Raw genomic sequence first — 15783 nt, 5'->3', positions numbered from 1 at the left:
AAATTATAGAAGTCTCATTGTTAAAATAACTACCTTTAAATTTCTTATACGGGGATGGATCATGTGAGGTCGTGAGTTTTTTGGAAAAGTTATCGATGGAGAATTGAGAATGACGCGAACATCTACATGCATAAGGATCGTTGGTCGGTGGAAAAGGGTTTATGCCTTAAGAACCATAGTTTGTAGTTTGAATTGATACAAAGAGGATATGTGTATTGAAATTTATGTCCTAAAACACGTAGTTTATAATTTAAATTACATTCTATTCAATAAAGTAGTTATTGAGGATTTATCAGTGAAAATAGAATATCTAATGTAGACTTGAACTTTATGCAAACACATAAACGTGGATCAAGTTCGAGTTTATAGCCCAAACAGTTTTATAGTATATGAATAAGGTTGGGTGCTTTATTCTGGGGACGTTATGGATGCGACCCGCTTTATAGTTAGTACAAACGATATGATCCTAAATCGTTCATATAGAGATATGGAAGCGAAGGCATCCTATGTAAATAGTTTACATAAGACTGAAACAATGAATGTAACGACCCAAACTTTTAAACTAAGTTAAGGTCATTACTCAAAAGACAAATAACAATTTACACTTTCTCTAGAAAATACGGACAACTAAAATTCTTATAAATTCAATACCAAATAAATGTTCACAGGACATAAAATTATCAAAACTAAACAAAAATAATTTGAAAACATGACCTGTGGGTTCTTAACACCTTTTTAAGGAAATAAAGATAAATAAATGAGACAAAACTTATAGTAAAATGTCTAAAATTTTAAATACTGAAAAATATATAAATAGACGTGGAAGCTAAACTATGTCCCTATATGGCATGTCACGGATCCTGTGAGAACACCCCTAGTCGTGCGGGGGATTGAAATACACACTCCATAAACATATCTGTAATACATAGGTACACCCCTAATTGGGTGAATGGTCCCGTTGGAACACTCCTAGTCATGCAAGTGACCCCGTATACACAATATAATTATGCCTTGATTGTGCATGTGATCTATAGGTATACCCCTAAATCGTGCGAGTGGTTATGTAGGAACACCCCCAATCTTGCAAGTGATCCCATAGATAGGATCATAATACAGGTTGTCACACCCCTCCCAGACTACCTGCTAGCTTAGACCGAAAGACGACGTGAAGTCGACGGACACGCTTTTCTTTACATGTATCTGTTGACTCTACTTAAATCTTTAATGTGATAAACTTGCCAATCTAATATATGAACTAATATACAGGCAACAAAACACAGCGGATCCTATGCTAGTCATACACATACATGAAGTGTATCTCGGAAATAACTGATTTCACGAGTAAACCTAAAGACACCTCAACCAAAATATAACCAACAAAGGTTTACACAACCGCAACTCCTAAAACTTACATAAACTGTGGAGTATCTATATATATTCATCATAACACAACAGACTATAAGCACAACTCTAATCACGTACGCTGACAATCGATATCGAAGCTTCAGCGGACTAAGGCAATTTATCAGGCACCGAGAACTCGATCTCTATCTGGAAAAGTATGTAAAGCATTTTGGAAGGATAAACTATATTGCTCAGTGAGTGACTTAGTTTAAAACTAGAATTTAAAAGTAAGAGCAAGTGAAAGCTTACACTTATAGATTTGTTGATACAAGTCGTAAACATAGATGTATAATATTTAGACTAACTTCCTTAAATTACTTAGTATATACGTTATTGAAATCTAGCAAGACATATTAAGTATATCAAAATATTTTAACTATCATGACAAATCTACGTTATGTAGGGAAAACCCAATACACAAACGTTTACAAGCTCTACGATATAGTGGGGCCCTCCCAGCACTCACGACAGCATCGTTGTTACGGAGTACAATCAACGTCAACAATGGAATCTAACTAGTGTGCACACGGTACCATATAGCCTCGAGCTCAACACCTCAGTCATGTAGTTAATGGAAATATCAGAAAAATCATACGAAAATATTTAAAACATGTCTGCCATCTTATCTTTCGTAAAGCTCAAGCTTACTTAGATTATTCATGAAAAGCTGTAGTTCTTAAAACAAAACTTGGTAGCTCATGCTTTGTTTGAAACACAGTGGTTCAAATAATTTTCAGACATTCGATAATCACATGCTAACATAAATTTTCATTAAAAAATTTAGTCTCGAAACTCATACTTGAAAATAATCATGGAATTCAAATGATTTTCAATGTTTTGTAAATAAACATGTAGATCAGTCAATCATAATTAATATTTAGGAGAAAGAAAATATTTTTAAAAACTGGTTTTGGTCACTCACAGTCTTAGACTAGTTTCCTGACGTGTAGATCCGACCTATTTCCTCTTGGCCTGTCAAACAACCAAAATCGAGTATAAGAACCTAAATATTATGATCTTCAAATTTTATGCTTAACATGACTCACTAAGGAAAATGCTAAGGAAGTCTATCTTTAAAAAAACAATAAACCAACTCTATACACTTATCAGAATTTCCACTTTTCAAATGATCATAAATCTTCCAATACTTAACCAAAATGAGATTTATTTATATCAAATTCTTAATTTTGAGGTCCTCTAAACCTTACCTGAAGACATGTAAGTCTGATTCCCTATGGATAAACTCAAATAACCCTCGAAACAGAACAACTTCAAGAATCGCGTGCACACGACCTCTTTAATTTGTCCCTACAAATTAACTCATTTTTAGTCATTTTTTATTCATGATTTCTTCATAAAAGTTGTAGAAAATTAAATAAGCTTTCCAACCATACTAAATAGAGATCCTAACTCTACCGGTACACTCTGCAATACAAGAAAAACCAGAGACCTCCTGTTTTTGCGTGAAAACAAGCTGCCCTGTTTTCTTTGTCAAAAAGCACCTAATGAACATTAGAATTTGCTCTAACTTTCTTCATAAATTTTGTTTGAAAATGAGTTAAATTTCAGTAAATATAAACCTCACCTCTTAATTCATTTTGAAGAGTTCATAACGAATTAAAAACCAGTGATGTGCAGAATGAACCAAGATTCAGCCATGTATACAATTTGCTTGAGTTCTCCTTGTCTTGTTCAACCTCAAAACTTTAGTAAAATTCCTCTTCTTCTTCCTTCCAAACTCTCTCTTAAAGTTGCTCTGTAATTTGAAGAAGGAAAAATGGAAGATGGATGAGAACTTTTGAGGAAAAAGCTTGGCGGTGGCTAACAAAACAAAATGCACTGTTTGTTTTTCTTTTTTTCCTTAACTCTCTCTTCTTCTTCCTTTAATTCCACTTTCCCCTTTTATCTCTTCTTTTCTCTTTTCTTTTTATAAAAATCAATACTTATATATATATATATACACACATATATACCAAATTTCTATTTTCTTTTATTCCTTTAAAAAAAATTCAAAGAATATATCGGGTTTACACAGGTGGGGTAAGAAATTTAACAGACAAAATTAATAGATACACTACAATCCAAAAGCATGTAACATCATCATAAACATGACATGAATATTAATCATAACGTCCTTAAGCATGTGATTAATATATCATTTATCATAAACAGCAACATAATATCAGTCATCATCATCAATATAATATCAATCATCATCTATAACATCGTATTACGCATTTTAGCTACCATCAATGCATAACCGTAAATACATACAGTCTCTTAAATTCAGTTCGTCGAAGGTCCAATAATAGATTTTCTTACCTTAAGATTAGCTAAAGTTAAATCCTATCTGTCATAGTTAAAGCTTTCCAATAAACAAAGCCTAAATAGTAGAAGATAATTCAAATAGCTTAATTAATAAGTAGTAATAGATTGCTACGATCTTTAAAATCTCAAATTAATCAACTTATCCAAAGTTGAAGTTGAGACCAATTCAACGTTATTGGAAAAAATTCCACATATTACTTTACCAAATATTAGCCAAGTTAACCTTGAAAAAAAATCCAAATTTAGGAAAGTAAGTCAAAGCCAACTTAATACAAAATTAATTTATTTTAAGCCAAAAATTAAGGTTTGCTGGGTATACCAAAATCCAATCAAAATTAACTATAAGATGAAGCTTGACTTGAGGGGAGGAATACGGGTCAGCTAAAGGGAAAGTGGGGAGGGTGTCCACACGGCTCGTGACTTGGAGATGTAAGGAACATCGGCTCGGATGGAGGCAAGACAGTTGTACATGGCTCGAATGAACAAACGGCTCGAACAGCAAAGGATTTGGCTCGAACATGAAATAGATGGCTCCGATACAGCCGGTGGACGGAAGCTTCGACGGAGATGAGATCAGTCGGCTCGTAAAACGGTAGAGGAGAGACGCGCGAAGATCAAATGGCTTGGATGGGGACGACGTAAATTCGACTTAGGCTCACTAACGTTGACGCTTACGGCTTCTTTGACGACGAGGGCAGACAGAACGATGGGGTTGTGGTTGCTGGCAACGTGGTTTGCGCATTAACTGGGAGCGACAACCATCAGAGAGGAAGGAATTTCGATGGCAGAAGCGACTAGGATTTATCTAGAGGAGGAAGAAGATGATGATGACACACAGTTCGAGAAGACTTATTTATCACAACAACAACAATAATATCATTATTATTATTTCTTTTTCCAAATTTCTTTCTTTTCTTTTACTTTTAAATTATTTTCCAAAAGTCAAATCTTCTCTCTCTTCATTTAAATCTTCTATCCAATCAAATAAATCCAAAATTTTCTCTCTCTTAAATTAATTTCCCATTAAATCAAATTTATCTCTTTCCCATGAAGTAATTATACTTTTACAAATAATTATATTTTCTCAAAATATAATTATTTTCATCTTTCTAATATCAATATTTATAATTTCCAAAATATAATTATTTTTCTTTTTTTTCCTCTTCTTTCTCAAGAGTATCCTTTCTCCAAAATAATTATCTTTCAACAATTTATTTATCTTTATCTCCTTTCCAAAATACAATATTTTCCTTTTCCATAATAATTATATGTATATATATCCATTTGTATATATAATTATCAAATGTACAACAAAAAATTTTCCTCCTCAATTTAATTAAATAACATCCAAATTATTCAATTAATTCCAATTTCTAAAAAAAACCCAATAAATCTTCAAAATAATGTCCAATAAATTTAACCTAATTAAACAAAAATAAAATAATTAACTTAAAAAATTATTTTAATTTGGGTTGTTACAATAAAATAGTCACTTTTAAGTTATAACACTGTTGACTATATAAAACTGATTATTTCGATTATGATGACCTAGGTAACTTAATCTTAATTCTGAGCTAAATATGAACTTCTGTTCAAACTAAATTATCCTTAGATTTGTATAGGTGAGGGCAGCTCAACGGTGCTGGCTCTATAAACCTCCCATTTTAGGGGTAAGATTGGGTGGATTGCTAGGGACATAGGGTGCAAGATGAAATTCACTTCTACTCACTTTTAGGGTTAGTAGATAGGTTGTTCTCTTAACGACAGAATCCAAGTCTTAAACAAGGGGCCCCAACCTCTCATTGGTCTGAGAAGGATTCGATTTATAGGTTGGACCTTAAACCAATTGTTCAATAGTGGATCAGAGGGACTTAAGGAACAAGATGTAATCTCGGGGGTAAAATGGGTTTTTTTAATCCAACCGAGATTACGAACAACCTATGAAGGATTAACTTATTGATCATGGTTATATCAGATGGACAGAAATATATCTATAGTGAAGGGAGTGCAACTACAAGATTTTAGTGTAGTGACCAGTTATTTAATCAATGTTGATTTGTTCGGTCTAAAAGGGTTTAGCCAATTAATCTTGGATCATTGAAACCCATGATCTATAGGTCCGTTAGGTTCCCCTGCTAACTCATGTGGAATTAACTTAGAACAATATGTTAGAATCATTCGAATTGTTCAAATTAGATAGACAGAGAGAAATCGACAAATATATTTGATATAGCCATTGATTATTAGTTTTCAATAAAGATTTATGTTTAAATGTGATTTAAATATTAAAAATATGAATATGAATTCATATTTGGAAGCTAAGAATTGATAGGAATGGTCAAAGTTGTAAAAAATCAAAATGTTGACTTTTAACTATAAAAAGTCAAACTTTGACCATCTTTATATTCAAATATGATTTGAATTTTTGAAACATGAATGTGGATTCATGCTTGAAAGGTCGGAATTAGTCAAGACAGATAAAATGTAAAATGTCAAAGTGTTGACTTTTGACTTGAAAAAGTCAAAGTTTGACAATGGCTTGAATGGTCAAATGACCACAATGCCTTTGGACTAAGTGAAAAAATCCAACATATTGTTGAATAATCTCACTAACACTTAGTGGGATAAGTGGCTACATGAGATGTAGACACCTAACTGACTAAGTTCCATTAATGGTTAGTGGAAAAATAGGTGTTGAGATTTTATATAACGCATGTAATTTGCTTATAAATGGCATATTTTTCAAATTGTTCAAAACTTTTGCCACTTTTTGAAAATTTAAAAATTACAAAATTATTTAATTATTTATCTATCCATCTCAACCCTAAATCCTAACCTTCCAATTTTCATCTCTTTCTTAATTTCCTTCACTTAATGGGTCCCACAACTCGGTTCTAAGCGTAGATCATAGCAGGTCAACACTAGTGGTAGTTCTCGATTCAAGTTCGTGAGGAGATTACGAGGAACGGGAGTCTTCGAAGGTATGTTCTTCTTTTTACCCTAATTTGTTTTAATTAGGGTAATTTGCATATTAATCTCTAAATTAGTTTAGATGCAATTAGGGTAAGATTTGATTCGTTTTTCCGCTGCATTTGTATGCTTTCCATCAATATGATCTTCTTTTTGATGGCTCACGAAATTCAGCTTGATTCATGAGTGTTTACCCATGTTGATGCCTATTATATTCTTTAGTTTATCTAGATAGGGTCAAAGGGGTACAGATAAGATTATTTGAGCTGGTATGGATATGAAGGGTTGATTTTCTATGAAAAGTGCCTATGGGCTTGTGGTTCAGGATATGATTGTGACCTCGATGTTGAGTTCTAATCCCCATAGGAACTTGTCGCTTTAGAAGTCGGTGTAGAAGCTTAAAGTGTGGCCTCGTATGAAACTTACTATTTGGAGGGTTATCAATGACATCCTCCCTACTTAGGTCAACATTAGCATGGAAACTTTGCTAACCTTCTGTGTTTGTTTTGCAAAAAATATGAGGAGTCTTTTAACCATATTTTCTGAGGATGAAAATTTATGAAAGGTATTTGATTGTCCTTTTTCCTTTCCTTACATTGCTTCTTCGGTGATGTCAGGTATTGCTTGAGTACAATGGATTGTTGGGAGGGAACTTTGAAAAAGCTCTCTAGTATGGATCGGGAGGTCGCTGCCATTCTTCTGTGGGATGTGTGGAGCTATCGCAACTTGGTGAATTCGGGTAATTTTGTGCCCTCTCAGAGAGTCCATTGTCAATAAAGTCTCTTTTCATATTGAGGAATGTTAGGGCTATTTTAGACCTAACATTATTAGACTAATTTTTTCTAACCTTTATCCATTTACTCACTAAAATGTCATTTTTATGCAGAATATGAAACTTCACCCCGATACGAGTCCAACGCCACTGAAATCACTTAAATCGGAGTTATAACTAAAAAGAACGGTAAAAAACAAGTTCAATGGCAAAATCGGAAAATTGGAAAAGATCGGACGAACTAGATCGCACCACGTGGCATCACCAGATCACGCCACGCGTCCGCCTCAAAGTCGCGTGTTTGAACCCCAGGCGCGCCTCTATTTTTCTTTTCATTTTCTCGCACGACATGGAAATCCGATCCACAAACCGGTTCGCGATCCGCGCCTAGTCTGCCACGTGTCGAGCCCTCATCCGCGCACCTCTCCTCTGTCGTGAGTTCGAATCTCAGCAGTCGCGTTTCCTTTTTTTATTTTTCTCTTCAATTAGGCCAACCCAACCCAAGCCCATTCGAGATCCAATTCATCATCTTCCCCAAAATTAACTGCAAAATGGCCGTTTTTAACCTAGTTCCATTTTTTTCTCCCATTTTCTCTTATATAAAATCCCTCATATTTTTTTGGGAGAAAAAGAGAGAAATTCGAATGTAAAAGAAAAAATCCTCTTTCTCATTCAATTTTTGTAGCAAAATTCTTGAAACTTTATCAATAAAAGATTACTTTCGTCAAAGAAATGGATTCTTTCCTCAACAACTCTTCAAGAATTTCATCAATCTTCATGGGCTAAGGTAATCTTTTGAGACTTTTTCTCGGGTTAAATTACCATGTTTTCTTTGAGAATTAAATTCTTTTCTATATATTTTTAATTTTTTATTTGATTGCTTGTTTTCCTTTGCAATTTCTTTTGAAATTTCAATAAAACAAATAAGTTTTTCCCATCAATTTTTCATTGAAATTTCTTTAAAACTCTTAAAGTGTTGAACTTAAATTTTGATTTGCAATGGTTTGTTATGATGAATTAATTGTTGAGACTATCTTTAATTTTCTACTAATTGATTCTTGCATAACAAGTTTGAAGTGGACATTAATTTTGCTAAGGATAGTGGCTATCCCCTCCTTAGCAATTCTTGAATAGGATGAATTTTGCCTCAATTTGAACATGCTTTGGTTGCTGAGATTGATCATGTTTTAATAGAGATTTGGTTACTTTCTTTTTGTAAAAGTTCTATTCTTGCATATTCAAGAAAAGATTAATTGATCTTCTTTCTTTTTCAATGATAAGAAACATGGTAATTGCCCAAGAAAAAGCCCCTCTACTAAACTTGAAAGAAAAACTTTACTTGAATTACTTGTTGTCACTAATCATCCGTTAATGCTTGTTCTTTACTATAGTTCAAGAATTACTTCCACAAACCTCCCACCATTTTTGTGTTTCTAATTTTTTTTTAGATCATGAAGCTACTAATCGACCTTATTTGTAAATTTTGAAGTTTTGAATCCTAAGTGCTCTCTAGGGTTCGACACTCTTCTTCCCTATACTACTCTCAATTTCCACAAAGGTAAGAAAAGTTAAAAAGATAACTTTGAAAGGTAATTAAGGTAATCCCTAACTCTCATATTTCATCTAGTCTTTCTCTATTCTTGTATTCTTTTATTTTAGACTAGGAATAAATTCTTGTTTTGCATACTTACATCCATAACAAACCATCATTTTGATAACGACTTACCTCAAGAAAAATCTCGTCATACCAAAAAATGGCACCGTTGCCGAGGAGCACAGTGTAGTTTTCAAGACTTTTTGATTTCAAACTTTCTTTTAGAGCTTCTTGATTCTTATATTCATTTTGTAAAAAAATATATATATATAGGCATAAAGAGATAGTGTAGAATTTTTTGTATTTTCTCTTCTCCTTTCTTGCATGACCCGTTCTTCAAATTTAGAATTTCCTTACTTTGAAGATTTAAATAAGGAGGTTCGTAGAATTAGAAGAGAAAGGAGAGAAGAGAATAACATCCCCAATCTTTCTAACCAAGAACCTTTAAGAGGTTTAGAACCTAGCCTAGATTCTCCTTTAGATCCAAATCTTGGTAGAGGGAATATGGGTGAAGTTAGAGAAAAGACCATTAGAAAGCTTGACGAGCTCGATGAAGACCAAAGACCTCTTTGTATAGTCATATCCCTAACCACTCAACCTTTTGAATTAAAACCGAGACTTATCCATCTTTTGCCCATCTTTAAAGGAAATTCCGGAGAGGACCCACACAAACATCTTAAGGATTTTCATATGGTTTGTGATTCCATGAGGCCTCACGGCATCTCGGAAGAACAACTAAATTTACGAGCCTTTCCTTTTTCCCTTACGGATGTAGCAAAGAGATGGCTCTACTACTTAGAACCGGGTTCCATAACCACTTGGGGTAGTCTAAAAAAGAAATTCTTAGAGAAATTTTTCCCCGCCTCTAGAACAAACAATATTAGGAAAGAAATTTATGGGATAAGACAAGCCTTTGGAGAATCCCTCTTGAAATACTGGGAAAAATTCAAAGAGCTTTGTGCTAACTTTCCTCACCATCATATTTTTTACCCTTCTTTAATTCAATATTTTTACTTCGGTCTTTTGTCTTCCGACAGGAATACGGTAGATGCTGCAGCGGGAGGAGCTTTAGCTAACAAGATCCCCACCGAAGCACGAGAGCTCATTTCAAGAATGGCAAAAAATTCTCAACGCTTTGGGAATAGAGCATCGGAGCTTGAAAATTCTCTAACAAAAGAGGTAAGTGAATTAAAATCACAAATGTTAAATATGACTACTCTTCTTACTTCTTTTGTACAAGGTACTCCTCTTAAAGTAACCAAGTGTAGAGTTTGTGGCTTGGTTGGTCATCCAAATGACAAATGTCCCGAGGTGATCGAGGAATTAAACATTGTTAAAAAATATGACCCCTACAGTAATACATACAATACGGGGTGGAGAGACAACCCAATCTTAAGATGGGGGAATGACAACCAAAAGCATACACAAGCACCAACTACCTCTTCAAACCAAAGTACGAATCTTAAAGATATTATCAAAGCTTTGGCAACTAACACTCTTTCTTTTCAACAAGAGATGAAACAACAAATGACTCAACTTACTACCACCATAAGCAAGATGGATGGGAAAGGTAAACTTCCGGCTCAACCAAACCATGCTAATGTAAGTGTCATTTCACTAAGGAGTGGTAAGATTCTTGACACCCCCTCCACTAAAGAGAAAAAGGTAACTTCCATACCCTTACCTCTTAATAGTAAGAATGAGTCAAAGGAAGAAAAGGTTGAAACAAACCCCTCACTATCTAATCCTAAAAATGATAAATCTCCTCTTAATGATTTTACTCCTTACATACCTGAACCTCATTTTCCCTCTAGGTTGGCTCCAAAAAAGAAGGAAACGCCCAAGGAGGAAGAACTCTTGGAGATGTTTAGAAAGGTGCAAATCAACTTGCCCCTTCTCGATGCAATCCAACAAGTCCCGAGGTATGCAAAGTTTCTAAAGGAGTTGTGTACCAACAAGAGGAAAACAAAAGAAAGAGCAATGGTAAGTCAAAATGTTTCGGCTATTCTAAAGAGTAATATTCTGAAAAAATGCAATGACCCTGATATGTTTTCTCTACTTGTGTAATAGGAAATAGGCTAATTTCTCATGTAATGCTTGACTTAGGAGCATCCATAAATGTCATGCCATACAACGTCTTTAAAGATCTTGAACTCAATAATTTGCAAAAAACTAGTGTATGCATACAACTACCAGATAGATCTTTTATTTCACCATTAGGAATAGTTGAAGATGTCATTGTGAAAATTGACAAACTAATTTTTCCGGCGGATTTTTACATATTAGAAATGGATGAAGCATGCCTAAAACCATCTCACTCTATTTTATTAGGAAGACCTTTTCTTAAAATTGCAAAAGCCATTACAAATGTTGATAAAGGTTCCTTGAGTGTAGAGTTTGATGGAGACATTGTCACATTCAATATTTTTGAATCCATGAGATATCCGGATGAATGCTTGTCTTTATGTTCATTAGAATTGCATGATGAAGTTGATGAATTGTCTATACATGATGAATTTTTTGAACAAGAAATGGTTGAAAATAGAGAATTGTTAAAACCCAATGTTGACTATGCTTTAGAAAAAAAAAATTGTGATAATCTTTTCTTTTCTCCACAAAAACTAGGGATTGAGCTCAAAACTCTCCCACCACACTTGAAATACATATTCTTAGGAAAAAAAAATACGTTTTCCGTAATCATCTCAAGGGAACTAAACCATAAACAAGAAGAAAGACTTATCGAAGTCTTGAAGAAGAAAAAGCAAGCCATTGGTTGGACTCTTGACGACATCAAGGGCATATCTCCCACTTTTTGCAATGTACCGTATTATCTTGGAGAAGGGAGCAAAAGATAAAATCCAACCACAAAGAAGACTTAACCCAACATTGAAAGAAGTTGTCATAAAAAAGGTACTAAAGCTAAAAGATGCCGGAATTATCTACCCCGTCCCGGATAGTACATGGGTAAGTCCAATTCATGTGGTCCCAAAGAAGACCAGGATGACCGTTGTAAAGAACGACAAAGGTGAGATGGTTTCAATGCGAATGCAAAATGGTTGGAGAATGTGCATAGATTACCGAAAACTCAATGAGGTAACAAAAAAGGATCATTTCCCCTTACCTTTTCTTGATCAAATGATAGAACGCTTAGCGGGTAGATCATATTTTTGTTTCTTAGATGGATTTTCCGATTTTTACCAAATTCCTATAGCATGTGAAGACCAAAAGAAAACAAATTTTACTTGTGATTATGGAACTTATGCATTTAGGCGTATGCCATTTGGTCTTTGTAATGCACTGGGCACATTCCAACGTTGCATGATGAGCATATTTTCCGACTTTATTGAAAAATGCATTGAAGTTTTCATGGATGATTTCACAGTTTATGGTGATAGTTTTGATGCATGTTTAACCAGTCTAGAATTAATTCCAAATAGATGAATAGAAACTAACCTTGTCTTGAATTATGAAAAGTGTCATTTCATGGTGTCTCATGGTATAGTTTTAGTGTCTTCAAAAGGAATAGAGGTAGATAAAACAAATATTGACGTTATACAAAAATTTTCATATCCAACATGTTTAAAAGATGTTAGATCCTTCCTTGGTAGTGCCAGCTTTTATAAACGGTTTATAAAAGATTTTTCTAAAATTGCTTTGCCTCTAACTAATCTCTTGCAAAAAGATGTACCATTTCTGATTGATGACAATTGTAAGAAGGCATTTGATGATCTCAAACAAATGTTAGTCTCTACCTCTATCCTTCAATCTTCTAATTAGAATTTACCTTTCGAAATAATGTGTGATGCAAGCAACTTAGCATTAGGAGCTGTTTTAGGACAAAGGATATATAAAAAATTGCATGCTATATACTATGCATCTAGGACCCTTAACCAAGCACAATCTAACTACACCACAACTGAAAAAGAATTTCTTGCTATAGTTTTTGCTTTAGATAAGTTTAGTAGCTACATTGTTGGCTCCCCAGTAATTGTTTACACTGATCATGCAGCGGTTAGGTACCTTGTATAAAAAAAAAATCAAAACCAAGGCTTGTTCGATGGATTTTACTTTTGCAAGAATTCATCAAGGATAGAAAAGAAGCCAACAATTCTGTAGCCGACCATCTTAGTCGAATTGTACAAAAGCAAGAAAGTATGCCAATTTGAGAAGACTTCCCTGATGAACATCTCTTTCAAACAAATCTTCAAGCACCATGGTACGCCGATATTGTAAACTACTTAGTTAAGGATTTAGCATCCCAAGGGCAATCATTAGCGATCAAGGAACACACTTTTGCAATCGGATCGTTGAAGCCTTGATGAGAAAATATGGTGTTCAACACCGTATTTCCACACCATACCATCCTCAAATGAACGGACAAGCTGAAACTTCTAATCGAGAGATAAAAAATATCCTAGAGAAAATCGTCGACACAAAAAGGAAGGATTGAAGCCTCCACCTCAATGATGCACTTTGGGCATATCAAACGACCTATAAAACTCCAATTGGCACATCTCCGTTCAAGCTTGTGTATGGTAAGCCTTGTCATCTCCCTGTAGAAATAGAACATAAAGCATATTGGGCAATTATACAATGCAATTTATCTCTCTTAGAAGCTGGTGAGAAAAGATTCCTAGATTTGCTAGAATTAGAAGAATTGAGATTAGGAGCATATGAAAATTCTAGGATTTACAAAGAAAAGACTAAACTTTTGAATGATAAAAAAATCCTAAGAAAAGAATTTGAAATAGGGCAAAAAGTTCTTTTATATAATTCTTCTATTAAACTCATGCTCGGAAAGTTAAAATCTAAATGGCTTGGTCCTTTTGTTGTGATTGATTTCTCTACTCTTGGTGTAGTTTCCATAAAAAGTCTTGACACAGGAAAAATTTTCAAAGTGAATGGGCATAGACTAAAAATATTCCATGAAGGGCAATTCGTACAACAATGTTCTATAGAAACACTTTCTCTCCCCCTCTACACATAAAGCCAAAGCACGGTCGAGCAATCGACCTTAAAAATTTTTTGAGCTTCCTGGAAGCAGCCAAGCGTCAAGATTTTATCGCTTTCTGTCTTTACTTTTCTTTAATTTCCGTATTTTTAGTTTTTCCTAGATTAGTTTTGCATTGAATAAAATTGAGAGAAATTCCCTTTTTTTAATATGTTGGGCAATTTCACTTGAAGAAATCAAAGAATCATAAAAGGAAGCAACCACTTCACTTTGAAGCAAGCTTTAAAATTAAAGTCCTGAAATCCAGGGGAGCTTTCTGTTCCTCGGTATATTCATACATTTTTTACATAAATATGCTTTGAGGACAAAGCAAAGTTTTTAAGTTGGGGGTGGGTACTAGTTAAACTAGGTTGCTAATTTTTTTTTCTTCTTTTAAGCATTTACATGACTTGGGTAGATTAAAATTGATCAATTTTTTTTTTTTTAGTATTATTCTGAATGCATGAATGAAATGAATGTTATTTGCTTGAATGAATAATTGCAAAAGAAAATGCATGGATGTTAACTTTTTTGGAAAGTTTCTTATGATGATTGCCTATGATACACCTCTCTTAGCAATTTTTGTTTTGATTTTAAATAGGATAAAGAATCATTTATGAAATTGAGGTTAATTTTTAAACTTTTCATCTCTTTGACTCATGAATTAGAAAAAAAAAAACTCATTTTCGAGCCATGACGAACCTAGAAGTCTTTAGAAAATGATAGAATGCTTAAATTCGCTTGTTGTAACCTCGAAAGAACGGTCAATCATAGAACCTAATAGATTAAATCCAAGATTAGAGTTAGCCAAGCAGGAGCTAAGTAAATAGCTTGCTACTAAAAATAGAATAAAAAAAAAGTACGATTAAGTCGAACGTTAGGATTTTTTTCGTGATCAGTTAGGGTTACCCGATATTAGTAAGGTACGAATCCCTACTGAAAAAGTCTATCCTTTGCCTTAGTAAAACCCGTACAATTCTATCTTAGAATTTTCTAGCTAGTTTCAATGTTTTGACCGAGAGCCGAGTTTAAGGAGGGATCCTTCCCACTTCAGAGTAGAGGGAAAACAAGCATAGGACATTTTTTAATTCTTTCGAAGCATGTCTAGTGAGTTGAAATAGCAAAACTTAGATGTTTTATCTAAACCTGATTTCAATAAATGAACTTTATTAAAAATCAACCTCAAATTGACTACTTGCTTCTCTTGAATATTTAATTGATAATAAAAAATTACTTTGTTGAATTGTTAAGGCATGAGTAACATCTTTTGCATATTTGTTTGAAAACATCATCAAAATTTTGCATGATTGTTTGAGTTTAATTCTTACAAAATAATGTGTGAATCCCTTGCATGATGAATGACTGAATGTTAGCACATTTTTTATTCTCTTGCTCGGGACGAACAAGTCTTAAGTTGGGGGTATTTTGTTTGGGCTATTTTAGACCTAACACTATTAGACTAATTTTTCCTAACATTTATCCATTTACTCACTAAAATGTCATTTTTATGCAGAATATGAAACTTCACCCCGATACGAGTCCAACGCCACTAAAATCACTTAAATCGGAGTTATAACGAAGAAGAACGGTAAAAAACGAGTTCAAGGGCAAAACCAGGAAATTAAAAAAGATCGGACGAACCAGATCGCACCACGTGACATCATCAGATCACACCATGCGTCCGCCTCAAAATCGCGTGTTTGAACCCCAGGCGCGCCCCTATTT

The 15783-nt window shown here is 34.0% G+C and overlaps 1 pseudogene; it reads left to right on the top strand.

Annotated features, from left to right (window-relative positions):
- Positions 1-9392: 9392 nt before the first annotated feature.
- On the top strand, positions 9393-14055 carry LOC127149437 (uncharacterized; annotated as a pseudogene).
- The last annotated feature ends 1728 nt before the right edge of the window (positions 14056-15783 follow it).

The sequence above is a fragment of the Cucumis melo genome, chromosome 5 (genome assembly GCF_025177605.1).
Source record: "Cucumis melo cultivar AY chromosome 5, USDA_Cmelo_AY_1.0, whole genome shotgun sequence".
Classification (NCBI taxonomy): domain Eukaryota; kingdom Viridiplantae; phylum Streptophyta; class Magnoliopsida; order Cucurbitales; family Cucurbitaceae; genus Cucumis; species Cucumis melo.
Note: the sequence above shows the minus strand (reverse complement) of the source record. Positions and strands in the feature narration are given on the sequence as shown.